The 13,503-nt window shown below is 53.6% G+C and overlaps 1 long non-coding RNA gene across 1 annotated transcript; it reads left to right on the top strand.

Annotated features, from left to right (window-relative positions):
- The first annotated feature begins 7,070 nt into the window (after positions 1 to 7,070).
- On the top strand, positions 7,071 to 13,389 carry LOC309344374. The gene is made up of 2 exons (XR_014157702.1): positions 7,071 to 12,918; positions 13,171 to 13,389. It is a non-coding gene; the product is annotated as an uncharacterized lncRNA (long non-coding RNA).
- Positions 13,390 to 13,503: the final 114 nt, after the last annotated feature.

Below are 13,503 nucleotides of genomic sequence, written 5' to 3'. Positions count from 1 at the left end.
GTTATAGATGATATTAATGGATATTTTACTGCTGGTTTAAACTGTGTTTTAATTGGTTTAATTAATTCTGTAGATTGCTTGGCTGGACTTTGACATCTTCCTCACTACAAGTTTTAAACTGCAGGGTTTTTTTATTGAAATTTCTCTTTTGAGTTAGTGAGGCTTTTCATTTTAAGAAATGTCTTTTTCAAGCAAACAGCTGCCTCCTTTAAGCTGGCGGTGGGGACCAGCCCCTCCCTCAGAGTTCAGTGGCATGAGCCCCCCCCCCCCCCCCCCGTGGCAAGGGCCAGGCATGCAGGTGGTCAGGGACACCTGTCCCAGAAGCAGGCCTCCATCCTCCAGGCGCTGCAAGCAAAAGGGCTGCAGCTCAGCAGCAGAGCAGCTGCCTTGCAGGTAGAAGGTCCTAGCCTCCGTCCCTCATGGTGGCATCTCCAAGGAGGGATGCCTGAAACCCGGAAGAGCCACTGCTGCCACTCAGCATGGATGGAGAAGACAAGACTGGGAGGAGGCATGAGAGTCACCTGTGTTACGGAAATTACGGGGGTGGGGGACATCTTTAAAGTTGTTAAATGTTACAAATATTATGCCTGAATGTATCCTTTCAACCTGACAGCTCAGGGAAGTTACCTAGCTTTAAAAATAATATAAAATCAACTCCTTTGCCAGTTTCCTCCATTCCAAAGCTATTTTCCCCTTGAAAAAGGACTCCAGGAAGTTCCCAGAGGTGGCAATTGCTGAGCTGATTGTTGGCCAAGAAAAGCCTAATCCCATCCCCAGACTTGCCAAGGGGCCAGACATGCAAAGGAAGTTCTCTTGTACTTTTGGGTGGTGGGTACTTAAGACATATTTGTCTATGCTAATCTTACACCTGGGTCTTGCCCTGCCATGTCTGCTTAGGCTAATCTTGTACCAAGGACTTGTCTGGACATGTTTGCCAAGGTTGAGCTAGTGTAACCCCTGTCTACCCCTCCCCTTTGGTGACATGTCAGGGATGTAGCAATGATGTATCAATGTTGCTGTGCAAACTGTATTCTGGGATATGGTGGGAAAGTTGTAAAAGTCCTTGTCACCCCATCCTCGGAGTTCAAAATTCCTCTTTGAACCTGTTGCGCAATAAACTTTGGTCTACAGCTATTTGCTCCGGTTGGTGGCTGGACTCCTCCTTCATTCCGCAGGGACCTGCGGGCTCCGCTCGACCAGCTGGGGGACTGAGCAGCCTCACACCTAGATTTTTCCGTAATACCTTCCAGTATCTGAAGGGCTTTCACGGGCAGAAAGCTTGTTTTCTGCTTCTCCAGAGAGCAGGACCTGAATGAATGGACATCATCAGGAAGAACTTTCTGAGGGTAAGAGGAGTCTGGCAGTAGAAGGGTCTCCCTCAAGAGGTGGCAGACTCTCTTTCACCAGAGGTGGGCACCTGTCAGGGATTATGTAGCCATCATTCCTGCATTGCAGGGAGTGGTCTGGATGACCCTCGAGGGTCCCTCCCCACTCTAAAATCCTATGATTCTATGGCCCTTAATCTGACTTGGTACATAGACTATATGCAACTGGCGGAGATGACTGGCAGAATCCGAGACCTGGGAGAAGAAAGGATTGAAGAAGATTGGAAGAAATTTAAGACTTATTTACAAAAATATTGTAATTTGGTTGAACGTTAAGAAGGATGCTTGATCATAAATAACTGGCCACCACTAAATTAGACTGGAATTTGATAATAAGTCAGATTAAGGAAAACATAAACCTTTTGGAGAATTGTTAGATTATATTTAAATGATTGGATATAAGATTGCAAACAAGTTGATAATTTGCTTGAAAAACTTTTCAACGATGTAAGTGGGAGCAGAAAACGTGAGGAAGTCCAAAGAAGTTATGAAATTATGTTACGATATAACCAATGCTGTTTATTATCTGTGCATTTCTTTTATAAAAAAAACCTTAATAAATATTTATTTTTTTAAAAAAATAATCTGACTTGGTACAGGGCATCGCCCTGTGTCCATGTAAGTTCCTATGAAATGGATCCAATAATGGGCAGGGGGCCCCGGGGGTCCTCTTCAGATGGACCTTCCCCAATAGCAGAAGGACAAACGGGGCTGATGTTCTCCTCCATCACCCACTGAGCTGCTTTAATAAGAATAAGAATAAGAATTTATTATTTTTACCCCACCCATCTGGCTGGGTTTCCCCAGCCACTTTGGGCGGCTTTCAACAGAACATTAAAAACATAATAAAAACATAATCAAACATTTAAAAACCTTTAACCTTTAGATGCCAACTGAAAACTTTTCCATGCTTTCAGGTTTATGCAGACAATAACAAAACCTCTTCTTGTAACAGGTGATTCATTTGAGTCTTTGCGTAGTCTTTATTGTATACCTGTGTGTTGTTAACTGTGTCATTGTTGTTTTACCAACAGCAGCACACAGATAAATAAATATGTTGGGGTGGGGGCACTGGTGGTGCTCTAGGGGTTGCTGACTCCAAGGTGTGTGCATTTGCAGTGGGGGGGTCAGCTCTCAAAAGTTGTGCCCAGTGGCCCCGGCCAGGCCAGGAGCTTCTGGAACAACCTCCCAGCTAAGGCTCAGGCTGCTCCCAACCTGCCACAGAGGAGACGAGGGTCCTGTCCACAGCCCCCCTCCTTGCACTGCCACCCCCCAAAAAAAAAACTTGGGAGAGATGAGGTTCTGGCCACAAGGGGTTAATGCCAGGAGCAGAGCAGAGTAATTGGGAGTTAATACGGTCCTGTGTTTTTTATTACACTCAGTGCATTAAATTGATAGCCTGTTACCAAAGGCCACGAGTGTCACCTCTCAACAAGATGAAATCTATGTAGCCCATGGACAGCAGAAACAGCAAGATTTATAAAGGTCTCCATAAAATTAACATTTGGAAGGGAAGGGAGGGGGGCAGGGCAGCTGTCTCTGGAGATGGGAGACCCCCCCCCCAGCCTCCCTCCCTCCCAGCAGCTGGAACTGCAGAAATGGGGAAGGGGGAGCAGCCTGGTGCAAGGGATCCAGCACCCAAACTGGGCAAGGCTGGACCAGTCTCCTTTTCTGACCCCACTCCCCTTAACTCCTGCTTTTCAGAAGACAAAAGGAGGCTGTGACGTGGCCAGGCCTGGAAAGAGGTGCAGGGGCTTGCAAATGGCTTTAAGGCCCAAAGGACCCCCTTTCTTTCCCTCCAGAATCTGAGGACCAGCTGAGGGTGGGGGGGCAGGAAGGTGTCTAACAGGGTGGGGCAGCCTCAGGCCTTCCCCCCACAGTGTAGCCCTGTGGCATACGCAGAAGGGGCCAGGCTTGCAGGAGGGGGGGGCTTTTGCCAAGCTCATGGTGAAAAGTGCCCCCTGCACCAGCTGCCCACTTGGGGCAGGCATGGGCATGCATGCCCCTCCCTGGACCTCTTGATTCACCCCCCACCCCCATCCCTGGCTATCTTAGGCACCCCCAGCCTGGCTGCAGCAGCAGAGACACACACTCCAGCCTGGAACTGCGACTGCTCCTGCTCGCTGGATTGTCACAATTAAGACAATGAAATATTTAGACAGGAATAAATAATGAGGCAAGGGCTGGTAATGAGGGGAGGCCGCCCAGGCCTGACGAGGTGTAAATCAGCACTCCCTGCCTCCTCCTCCTGCTGCTGCTGCTGCAATTAGTTATTTCTGCACCCAGGAAAGGCTTCCAGGTCTTACTCTGCCCCCTCTCTTGGGACTGGCACCAGGAACAGTTTGGGTTGGGCAGGGGGCCTCTGGCACTAACTGCCCTGCTGTGGCCACATCCCCATAAGTGTCTCCAGACCTGGCATGGGGCGCATGGGGTTCCCTAAAAACACCCTGGCTAATTCCATTCTGGAAAGAAAACCTTGCATGGAATCATAGAATCACAGAGCTGCCAGGGAGCCCCAAGGGTCATCCGGTCGAACCCCCCAGTAATGCAGGACCCACAACTCAATAATCCCCGAAAAGGAGGAGCCAGCCAGCCTTTGTTTGAAAAACTTCCCTATTTCCACTGCCTCTTCATGATTGCAGGTCCTTGGTGCTCCCTTTCCTTTGCACCCATCCAGGTCAGGCCCCGGAGAGCTGCCCTCTCAGCTTGCCCACCTCCCCACCTGGCACTCTTGCTCAGGTGGAGGAGGAGGAGGAGGAGGAGGAGGAGGAGGCCCGCTCTGTCCTGGGGGAGCCAAGGGAGGGGTTTCCCCTGGTCCAAATGGCCTCTTGGCACCTGAAGGCTGGAGGGCTGCCTAGAAAGGCCTGTAAATGCCGCTTTGGTCATCAAGATAACCCTGAAACAAAGTGTTAGTTGCTGAAAAAATAAATTCACACAGGTTTGTATCCCTTGACGCTTCCAAGTCTTAGTTTTGGTTCAGCTCATTGGGAGAGGAGAGGCTTTGACACTGGCTACCTGTCACTCTTCCCTTGACCTGAGAGATGCTGGAGAGCTGGGAAGGGGCCTCCAAGCCAGAAGAGAGCTAACTGGGCTCCTGATGCCAACTTCCTAGCTGGCTGGGTGTATAAGTAATGCTAAACATACTGTATTAGCACCTCACAGATGAGTCATGACACCTGCCTGCTGCTTTGGCATCTGCCTGGAGTCTGTAAAGGCTCCCGGGCTCTGTAGGGAGCCTTGAAAGCTCTCACCTTTCTTTCATGAAGCAACAAAAGCGGTCCTTCCCTTCTGGCGTTCCTGACATCCCTCTGGTCTCCCTGCATCCAGCCACCCATTCAGACCCTCCTTTGGGCCTGCGGATCATCACAACGAAGAGCAACAGCAGGCCTGGCCCGGTCCCTGCTTCCCTGCCACCCAGTGAACCTGCCATTGCACCCCCTGGTGGCAGTGAGCTGCCCAGGTCTGCTACCTTCAAGGCGCCATGCCCAGCGGAACCACACCCTGGCTAGTGGGCTCCCCCTTTGGGGGGTGTTTTCCTTGGGGGTCACGCTGACTCCATAAAAGAATAATCCAGATTTCATGAGTGCCTGGCAGCTTTAGCCAAAGTCAGGAGGAAGCGGCTGTGTTGGGCCCTCCCCTGTTGGGGCCAGAGGCCTCTGGGGGCCACGTGCAGGGTCAACTGAGCTGAGAAGAGGAGCCTCGACTCGATGGGCCTCCCTTGGCCTCATCCTGCTACTGGTGGTGCTGCTGCTGCAGGGCTTCTCTGGTCTTCTTTCCTCTCTCCTGATTTTATAAATACTATGTATATAAATAGAAAAAATATTTATGTTACACATTTCTAGCTTACTTAATATAACTTGATAAACTGCTTAATTCAGTGTTTCCCAACCAGTGTTCCGCGGCACACTAGTGTGCCGCGAGACGTTGCCTGGTGTGCCGTGGGAGGGCACACTCATTGAAATTAGAATTAGACTTTTGCCCCCCGCCCGCCTTCACGCTGCGTTTCTCCGCTCTCCCGGGAAGGCAGGCAGGGGGGAGCAAAGACTTTCACCCCCCGTGAAAGTCTCTTCTGAAGGCGGGCGGGGGAACAAAAGTCTTTGCTCCCCCCGCCTGCCTTCAAAAGCCGTCCAGGATAGCGGGAAGCGCTTCCCTGCTATCCCGGACTGCTTTTAAAATGCTGGCGGTGGGGAGCAAAGCCTTTTGGCCCCCGCCGGCCTTCCTGGACCTCTTCTGAAGGCCAGAGGGGGGGGAAGGCTTTGCTCCCCACCGCCAGCATTTAAAAGAGGTCCCTGGAGATTTCCCTATAGGCTTTCTTCTTGCGAAGCAAGCCCATAGGGAAATTCATCTTGCGAAGTGCCTCAAAAAACGGAAAACCCTTTCGTCTTGCGGGTTTTCAGTCTTGCGAGGCATTCGTCTTGCGGGGCACCACTGTATATATAGTCAATATAGGCACAGAGTTAATTTTTTAAACATTTTCTAATGGTGGTGTGCCTCGAGATTTTTTTCATGAAACAAGTGTGCCTTTGCCCAAAAAAGGTTGGGAAACACTGGCTTAATTAGTAATATAAGAGCATAAAACTTTCTACAATTTCTATATACAGGGAAGAGAGATTTCCTCTTTCTTGCCCCTCCTCGGTCCATTGTAGCAGGAACCAGCTTCATTTTTCAATGCAGTTCTTGCCTTGCTGTGCCTTCTCTCCCTCTTGTCAGATTTGTAAGTTGCCATAAAGGCCCTTTGGCAAACTCAAGAGGGCCACGAAGTTGTTCCTGGGGGAAGAAGGTGCTTCCAAATTTCCATTTTAATAAATAGGTTACCATTCCTTGGAATGATGCTTCTGAGATACCCAGATATTGTAACCGTGGGATCTATGAGCTGGACGGGGAGCGACGTCCAGGCCCCGTAGAAAGCGGCTTCCCAGAAAGCGACGCCAGGCGGGTGCGGGGCTGGATGCCGGGAGGGGAGGGGCCTCCGGGGGTCTCAGGACTCGGCGCCGGCTCCGCCGCCCTTGCCTTTGGGGGGCGATGGCTGGGTGGGGGCACTGGGGGGTCTCCCGGCACAGGCAGCCCGCCGTGGTCCGCCCGCCTTGCCGCAGCCTCGACGCGGCTCCGCACCGCCGCCGTAAATCACTCTCTTTGCCTTTCGCAGCAGCAACTTAACGGGATTAATTTATTGCGTTCTGTCTTTAACAAACATCATTATCATATCGCCATGTAGGATTATGCAAATCCGGGGGGCGGCAACGAGCGGAGCCTCTCGCCAAAGGCACCTTCGCTCCTCGACGGGGCGGGAGGGAGACCCCCCCCCAAAGTACCGTGCGCGCTCGCTCGGCAGAGGCAAGGCGCGCCCGCGACGAGCCCGTTGTCCGCTGGCGACCCCAGACCAGGCGCGGCCGCCCTCCCCAAGGGGCGGGCGCGGAGGGCGGCTGCCGTCGGACCCCGGCTTCCACCAGCAGGCGCGAAGCTGCAGAGATCCCCGGGCTCCGGAGGCTGGCACCGGGAAGAGGGCGTCGGGGGGCTCGTGGGCGCAGCCGCGTGGCGACGGCCTCGCCAGAACGGCCTTCGAAACCCTCGAGGAGCCAAGCGGACGCCGGACAACCAGCCGAACCGCTCCTCCCTCTCCCCGCGGCGGCCAGGACACCCCCGCCCCGTCCAAGCAGCGGCGCCTCCCTCTTAGGCACCGGGTCGCCAAGCTCGCGGGCCGGCGGGGGCTTGCAGAGCCGCTCCCGGGGACTCCCTTTCCCCGTCTTCCCGCGAGGCTGCCAGGTTCATGGGAACCGGACAGAGCGTGGCGTCTGACCTGCTGCCTGGACTGGAGGGGGCGGCCGCCGTCTCTGCACTCCAGGTCTCGATGCTCCCCGGGAAAGGCGGCGGCCACTGTGCGCTGTTGGCGAGAGGCACCAGCGCCATGCAAGGCCCCCCTAAATCTGGCAGGGACCCCCGTTAGAAGCCGCGCTTGGCAGCGCTCAGAGGCCTGGGGAAGAAGACCCCCGAGGGTCGTGCCCATCATCTGCAGGGCAGGCAAGACCGGATTCCCCAGCTCAGCTCCCAGCCGCCCTCTTCCAGCTGCGCTCCTACCTGGACAGGATAGCCTCACCTCTGACACAACTGCGCTCTAGTAACCTCCAGGTTTGATTACTGCAACGCATTGTGCATGGGGCTGCCTCTGAAGACTGTTCTTGGAAACTTCAGCTGCTGCAGAATTTGGCAGCCAGGCTGCTCATTGGGGCAAGACGGTGTGAGAATTTTACACCGATCCTGGTCCAACTGCATTGGCTGCCTATGAGTTTCTGGGCCCAAGGATGGAGAACTTCACCAAGCCAGAGTAGTCTATCCCATTTTCTCATGCCAGTGCAACAGGGGGCTGCTGTCCCCCCCCCCAAGGATCCCCAGAGCAAAGGCCACTTGCAGCCTGCCATGGATCCAGCCCAGAGCAGAGGGAGGCCTGTTCCTGGACGGGAGCCAGGCCCCCCCTCTCCTCTGCGCCCTTGCGCCCAGGCACCTGGTGCCGACCTTTGTCATTCCCTAAATGCCAGCGCTGTAGGCAAGGCTGCGGAAGGAGCCACTGGAATGAAGTCTCCTTACTGCTTTTTATTGCAGGATCACTGCTTGGATTTACGAGGCCTGAGTGAGTCTCATTTCTCTGGCAAGGCAGAGGGAGTAATTAACTATTAATAAAAGTATTACCAAGCTCCCCACAGGGGCTGCTTAATTCATGGGGCAGGAAAGGGCAGTGCAAGGCGGCTGCCTCTGCGGCGACCGACTGCCTTAGCACCAGCCTTGCTGGCTGCCAGAGATGAGGACCAGGACCAGGTAGCCTCTCTTGCTCGGAAACTGGTAGGCGAGGGCACTGCAGCTGTGGCCCCCAGCAGCCGGGGAGGCAAAGCCTTCTCTGCCACTTGAAGGAGGTGCCAGGGAGGGAGACGTCTGCCTTGAGCCCATGGGGGGCCCAGGGCCAAGTGCCAGGCTGACCCCAGGCCCCAGAGACTGTGTGGCCTCAGGCAGGCATCCTCCATCTGCCTCACAGCCCTCCCCCTCCCCCTCCCCCCCCCAGTGGAGGTAGGAAGCCTGGTCTGCCTTCACAGCAGTGCTGGAAGGGTTACTGAAATGATGGCATGGAACACACCTGGAATACCTAAGAGGAAATGCTCTGTAAAGACCAAGTCTTATCGCTGGGGAAATGATGGAGTTCCTCCGACAGCGACTCTGGCAGACAACTTGTGCTCCCAAGTATATTAATGGCAACTGCCAGCTGAGGCACAATTGGTTGTGTCAACTGGCTGTGGGAGCAGCACGGGGAGACCCAGGATGAAACGCCAGCCCCCTCCTAGGCCTGGGTCACTAGAGGCCTGCCCCCTTCCTTCCATGACCCCACCCATCACAACCTGCCCTCTGACAACACCTGGTGCTCACTTATCCCCTGAAGGAAGCCCACCTTGTGCTTCCTGCCGTTTTAGAAGAACACAATCTGAGTTTCCACATCTCTGGCCGAATGCCTTCATTCACTTTTAAGACTGTGATGTGGGCACCAGTCACAAAACGGCCACCATGTGAGCATGGCATCACACACAGTTAGAGAGAGCAGTCACTGTGGCTTACCTCCTCAACCTCAGGTTCCCATGAGAAGTCAGCTGTGTCTGCTGGTTGATGTTAATTTCTGCGCTCCCCCCCCCCCCCACACACACTGGTGGTGTTGCTGGCTAACAATAGGGAGCATTTCTCAGCACCAGCAAAAATGTACCAGGTGCCCACGCAAAACTCTCTCATGCACATGGACACCCGACACACACATGCATTGCTCACCTCCCACCACAAATGCATCTCCCCTCTCTCTGCCCAAATGCATCTCTCACAGACCAGACCACACACACAGTCTCTCCTCCCCTTACAAAGCCCAACTCTCCCTCTCTCACATACATGGGCATCCATTTTTCTGGGGGGAGGGGGAGGAAACCCTGAAAGGAAGAAGGCGAATTTCTCTCTCTCACACACACGAAACAATTGCTGTCCATATCTGTTGCCTCATATCCTTCGAAAGATGCTTTAACCTTACATTTTTTTAAAAAATGAAAGCTGTGAATCTAGGAATTCAAGTTCATCCCAGGGGCACCAAAGCAGCCCCGTGCTCCTTGGCACTGGGTTGGCACCCCCTGGCATGATGGCTGCAGAGGAGAGGAGCCCAGGCCTGGGGCTCAAACGTATCCCTCCAGGCGTGGGTGTAGCCAGGGGGAGGTGGGTAATCAAGTAAATCAATAAAAATAATTAACAGGGGTTCTGCCTCCGCCCCCAACATAAAGCCTGCACCACTAACATCAATCCTGGCTATGCCCCCAGGCCTCCCCACTTCAAACTACACCCCTCCTTGAGTGTTTTGGTTCTTGACCCCTGGAGAATGCCTCTTCCTTGCCTAACGAAGCAGGGGGGTGCAAGAGTCTGTGGGGAAGGGTCCCATTCACACCAGCCACTCCATAGACATCTTTGCCTGTGGCCCCACCCACCACTGGCCAAGTCCCAGCAGCCAGCAAGGCCAATGGTCAGGGATGATGGGAGTTGGAGCCCAACAACTCCCAGAGGGCATTCGTCTTGCTTGTTTCCCATACTCTACACATTAGTAGAGAGGCAACTAATGCACAGAGCATGGGAAACAAGCAAGACAAATTGGTGCATTTAATACAGGATGGCAAATATGACCTGGTAGGGACTACCAAAACCTGGTGGGATGAGAGACATGGCTTGAGTTTGGAACTGAGGGCTATGACCTGTTCAAAAGGAATAGACCAAACAGGGAGGAGCAGCACTGTATGTGAAAGACGTGTAATAATAGTAATTTATTTATACCCCAGCCACTCTGGGTGGCTCCCAATAGAATTATTAAAAACACAATACAGCATTAAACATTAAAAACTTCCCTAAACAGGGCTGCCTTCAGATGTCTCTTAAAAGTAGTATAGTTGCCGAGTATCTGAGCAGCAGGGACCGGGGAATGTGAGGGCTGCTGTCAAGGTGCTCCTGCCTTGCTGCCTGTGGGCCTTCCTGATGCAGCACCTGGCTGACCACTGTGGGAGGACAGGAGAGGTGAGGTGGCCTCCACCTTTGGCCTGATCCAGAAGGGGATCTTCGGTTTTACGCCTTGAGTGGCAGCTGCCTCCTCACCCACCCATCTCCAGCAGCCCTCAGCAGGAGCAGGGGCCAAATGCCAGGGGCCATCGGAGTGTGACTTCCCAGCGCCCCCCGGAAACGGCTCCACAGCTTGGAGCCCTGGAGGAACCTGCAGAGTACAGCAGGACCCACTGCCTGGGAAGGAGAGGATTCAGAGGCCCTGCTGCCCCCAGACCCCCCAACCCAGGCCCTCCAAGCTGCTGAGGTTTTCATTTGGCAGCTGCAGGCCACATCAAGGAAGAAGCAGTAGCGCCAGCAGACAGCGCCTGGCACAGCAGCGCCACCTGCTGCCCGCTTCCTGAGTGTGGCCAAAGCCATTGGGGCGGCAGGAGAGAACACACCTGTCTCTTCCTGCCCACTCCCCAAGATGGTGTGCTTGGCCGTCCAGGTTCCCGTCACAGGAGATGCTTCTATCCCACCAGGAATCCGTTTTCTTATGCTTCAAGGGCTGCTGTGGCAAAGTCTGCCACCACTAAGCCAGGCTTGCCTGAAGGTGCCCTTCTTCCTCTGGGCCCTTCAGACTGGCAACTCCGCGTTGCTTCAGTTCTCCTGCTTTGGGGAAGGGCAGAGGGTGAGAGGCCTCCTTCCCCCCCCCCCCCGATGCCCAAGGGCAGCTGCCTGCTTCCTCCTCCCCATCCACCTTCCCAGGGAAGAGGCCCCAAGGCCCTTCCTCCTGCTGCTCTCTGAAGGCTTCGCTGCTGCTGCACCCTCTATTTCGATGATTTCATGTCTGATTTCCACTCTTGCTTGCTTTTGGCAACTCCCTCTCCTCCTCGCCCCCCCCCCGGCCATTTCTATTCCCATGGTCACTTCCAGCTTACGCAAAGGATCCTTCCCATGTTGAGATACCCTGCACAGAGAGGGGGCCTTCTTCAGCATGGCTCTCCAGAACCAAGGCAAGCACAGTGTTGCCATGGAGCAGTGGCTGGCCCCTGGCCGCTCCAGTCGTGCCCAGCATGGAGGAGAAAAGGGCTGACAGGCAGAACTCTGGGGCACCTCCCAATTCCTTCCTGTTTGTGGAGCCTGGTTGGGGCAGAGCGCCTGGGGGCCAAGAAGCCCCCCTCCTCAGCAGGGGGCAGAGCTCAGCACAGCACAGGCAGGTCCCAGGCAGCCACAGCAGCCGAGGGCCTTGGGACTGTGAGGTGGAGCTGGACGTGGGTGCAAGGACACGGCTCCTTGGCAGGTCCAGATCTGTGGCCTGACGCTGCAGAACACCTTCCCCTCCAGGCGAAGGAGAACATGGGTGTCGTCCGTCACAATAACACCTTTTCAACAATTTACACTAAAAACATTTAAGACACACAGACAATTACATTTCCTTTGTTAAGAGGTTTATAGGGTTCCTTTGGATGCTTGAAAGCAGCTGTGTGTTTTTGTGGAATGTACATTTCAGCCCCCCCCCCCCCCCGCCAGAATATTCTGCTCTTGGGATTCTCCCTGGCAGCTTCGTGGATTCTCTGCATCTCTGCCACGGCTGCTCTTCAACTAAACACAATTGCCCACGTGGCTTGTCTTGAAGGGCTGCTGTAGTTGCATCTCAAAATAAGAGCACTGACCACAAATTAGGAAAAGGGCAGGCAAGAAGGCAGTTCAGTTCACGGGGGCTTAGAGCAGGCGAGGAGCAACACAAGAGGAAATTGTCCCTGCAAATCAAAGGCCAGGCGGACAATGGGCCCAGGAGGACAAAGCCTTTTGCTCAGGGCATCAGGCAGACAAGGGCCAGCCAGGCCAGCCGCGGAATGAAGGTCACTCACTTAACACCAGTGGGGAATTCAAGAATCTTAACAAGCTCAGCAAAGAGGCAACTCTCCTCTCCTGCAGAAACTCCACTCCCACCAAATGTTCCCAAGATATGAGGCATATTTGGCAGCCGTGGAAGGAAAGGAGAGGCCTCTCCTGGAAGGGCAACTGCTTGAACAGGAAGCAGCGAGGAGGAATGAACATCCTTGCATTCTTGCAAGGCAGGAAATAAATAAGAGAGGCTCCATGCAGGGAACCATGATTGTTAATTACAGGTAGGTAGCCATGTTGGTCTGCCGTAGTCAAAACAAAAACAAAAAATTCCTTCCAACTAAGTTTGTTATTGGTATGAGCTTTCATGTGCACGTTGGTCTCTGAGGTGCTACTAGAAGGAATTTTTTATCATGATTTTTAACTTGATCATAAAGGATTCAAAGCAAAGGATCAGCAGAGAGCTGGTCAAGTTTGTGGACAACATCACATTATTGAGAATGGTGAGGGGGAAATGGACAGCCAAGGGATCCCCAGGGTTCCCCTGCTGCCACCAAGCCAGCCAGGTGACAAAATGGCAAATGTGGTTCAATGTGATTGTACATCCTCCGAGTGACGGGTGAGGAAAGGGATCTTGAGAGCCAGTGTGGTGTAGTGGTTCAGAGCGGTGGATTCGTAATCTGGGGAACCGGGTTCGCGTCTCCGCTCCTCCACCTGCAGCTGCTGGGTGACCTTGGGCCAGTTCTCTGAAGTCTCTCAGCCCCACGCACCTCACAGGGTGTTTGTTGTGGGGGAGGAAGGGAAAGGAGAATGTGAGCCGCTTTGAGACTCCTGAAGGGGAGTGATAAAGCGGGATATCAAATCCAAACTCTTCTTCTTCTTCTTCTTGGGGCTGCAGTGGGGAGCTGAAAATGTCAAGTGAATGTGCAGCAGCTGTGAATGTGTCAAATCCAACATTAGGGATCAAAAGCAAAGCTGCCTACAGGATTCCAAGTGTGATCCTGTCATGGATTTCCATAAGGGTAATCTCATTTTCCTTAGGAAAATTTATGGTGGCTAAATATGGGATACAGTCTGGTTCTGCTCACTTCATCTCCAGAAGAAGCACAGCAGAGCTGGAAAAAGCTCTAGAAAAGGGAAGGCAAAATGTTCAGGGGTGAAAAAGCAACCAACCAGCAGCCCCCCCCCAAAAAAATTAAAGGGCTGGAGCAGCTGCCCTTTGAGGAAAGGT

This window comes from Podarcis erhardii (genome assembly GCF_964252035.2).
Source record: "Podarcis erhardii genome assembly, chromosome: 6".
In the NCBI taxonomy this organism is placed as follows: Eukaryota; Metazoa; Chordata; class Lepidosauria; order Squamata; family Lacertidae; genus Podarcis; species Podarcis erhardii.
Note: the sequence above shows the minus strand (reverse complement) of the source record. Positions and strands in the feature narration are given on the sequence as shown.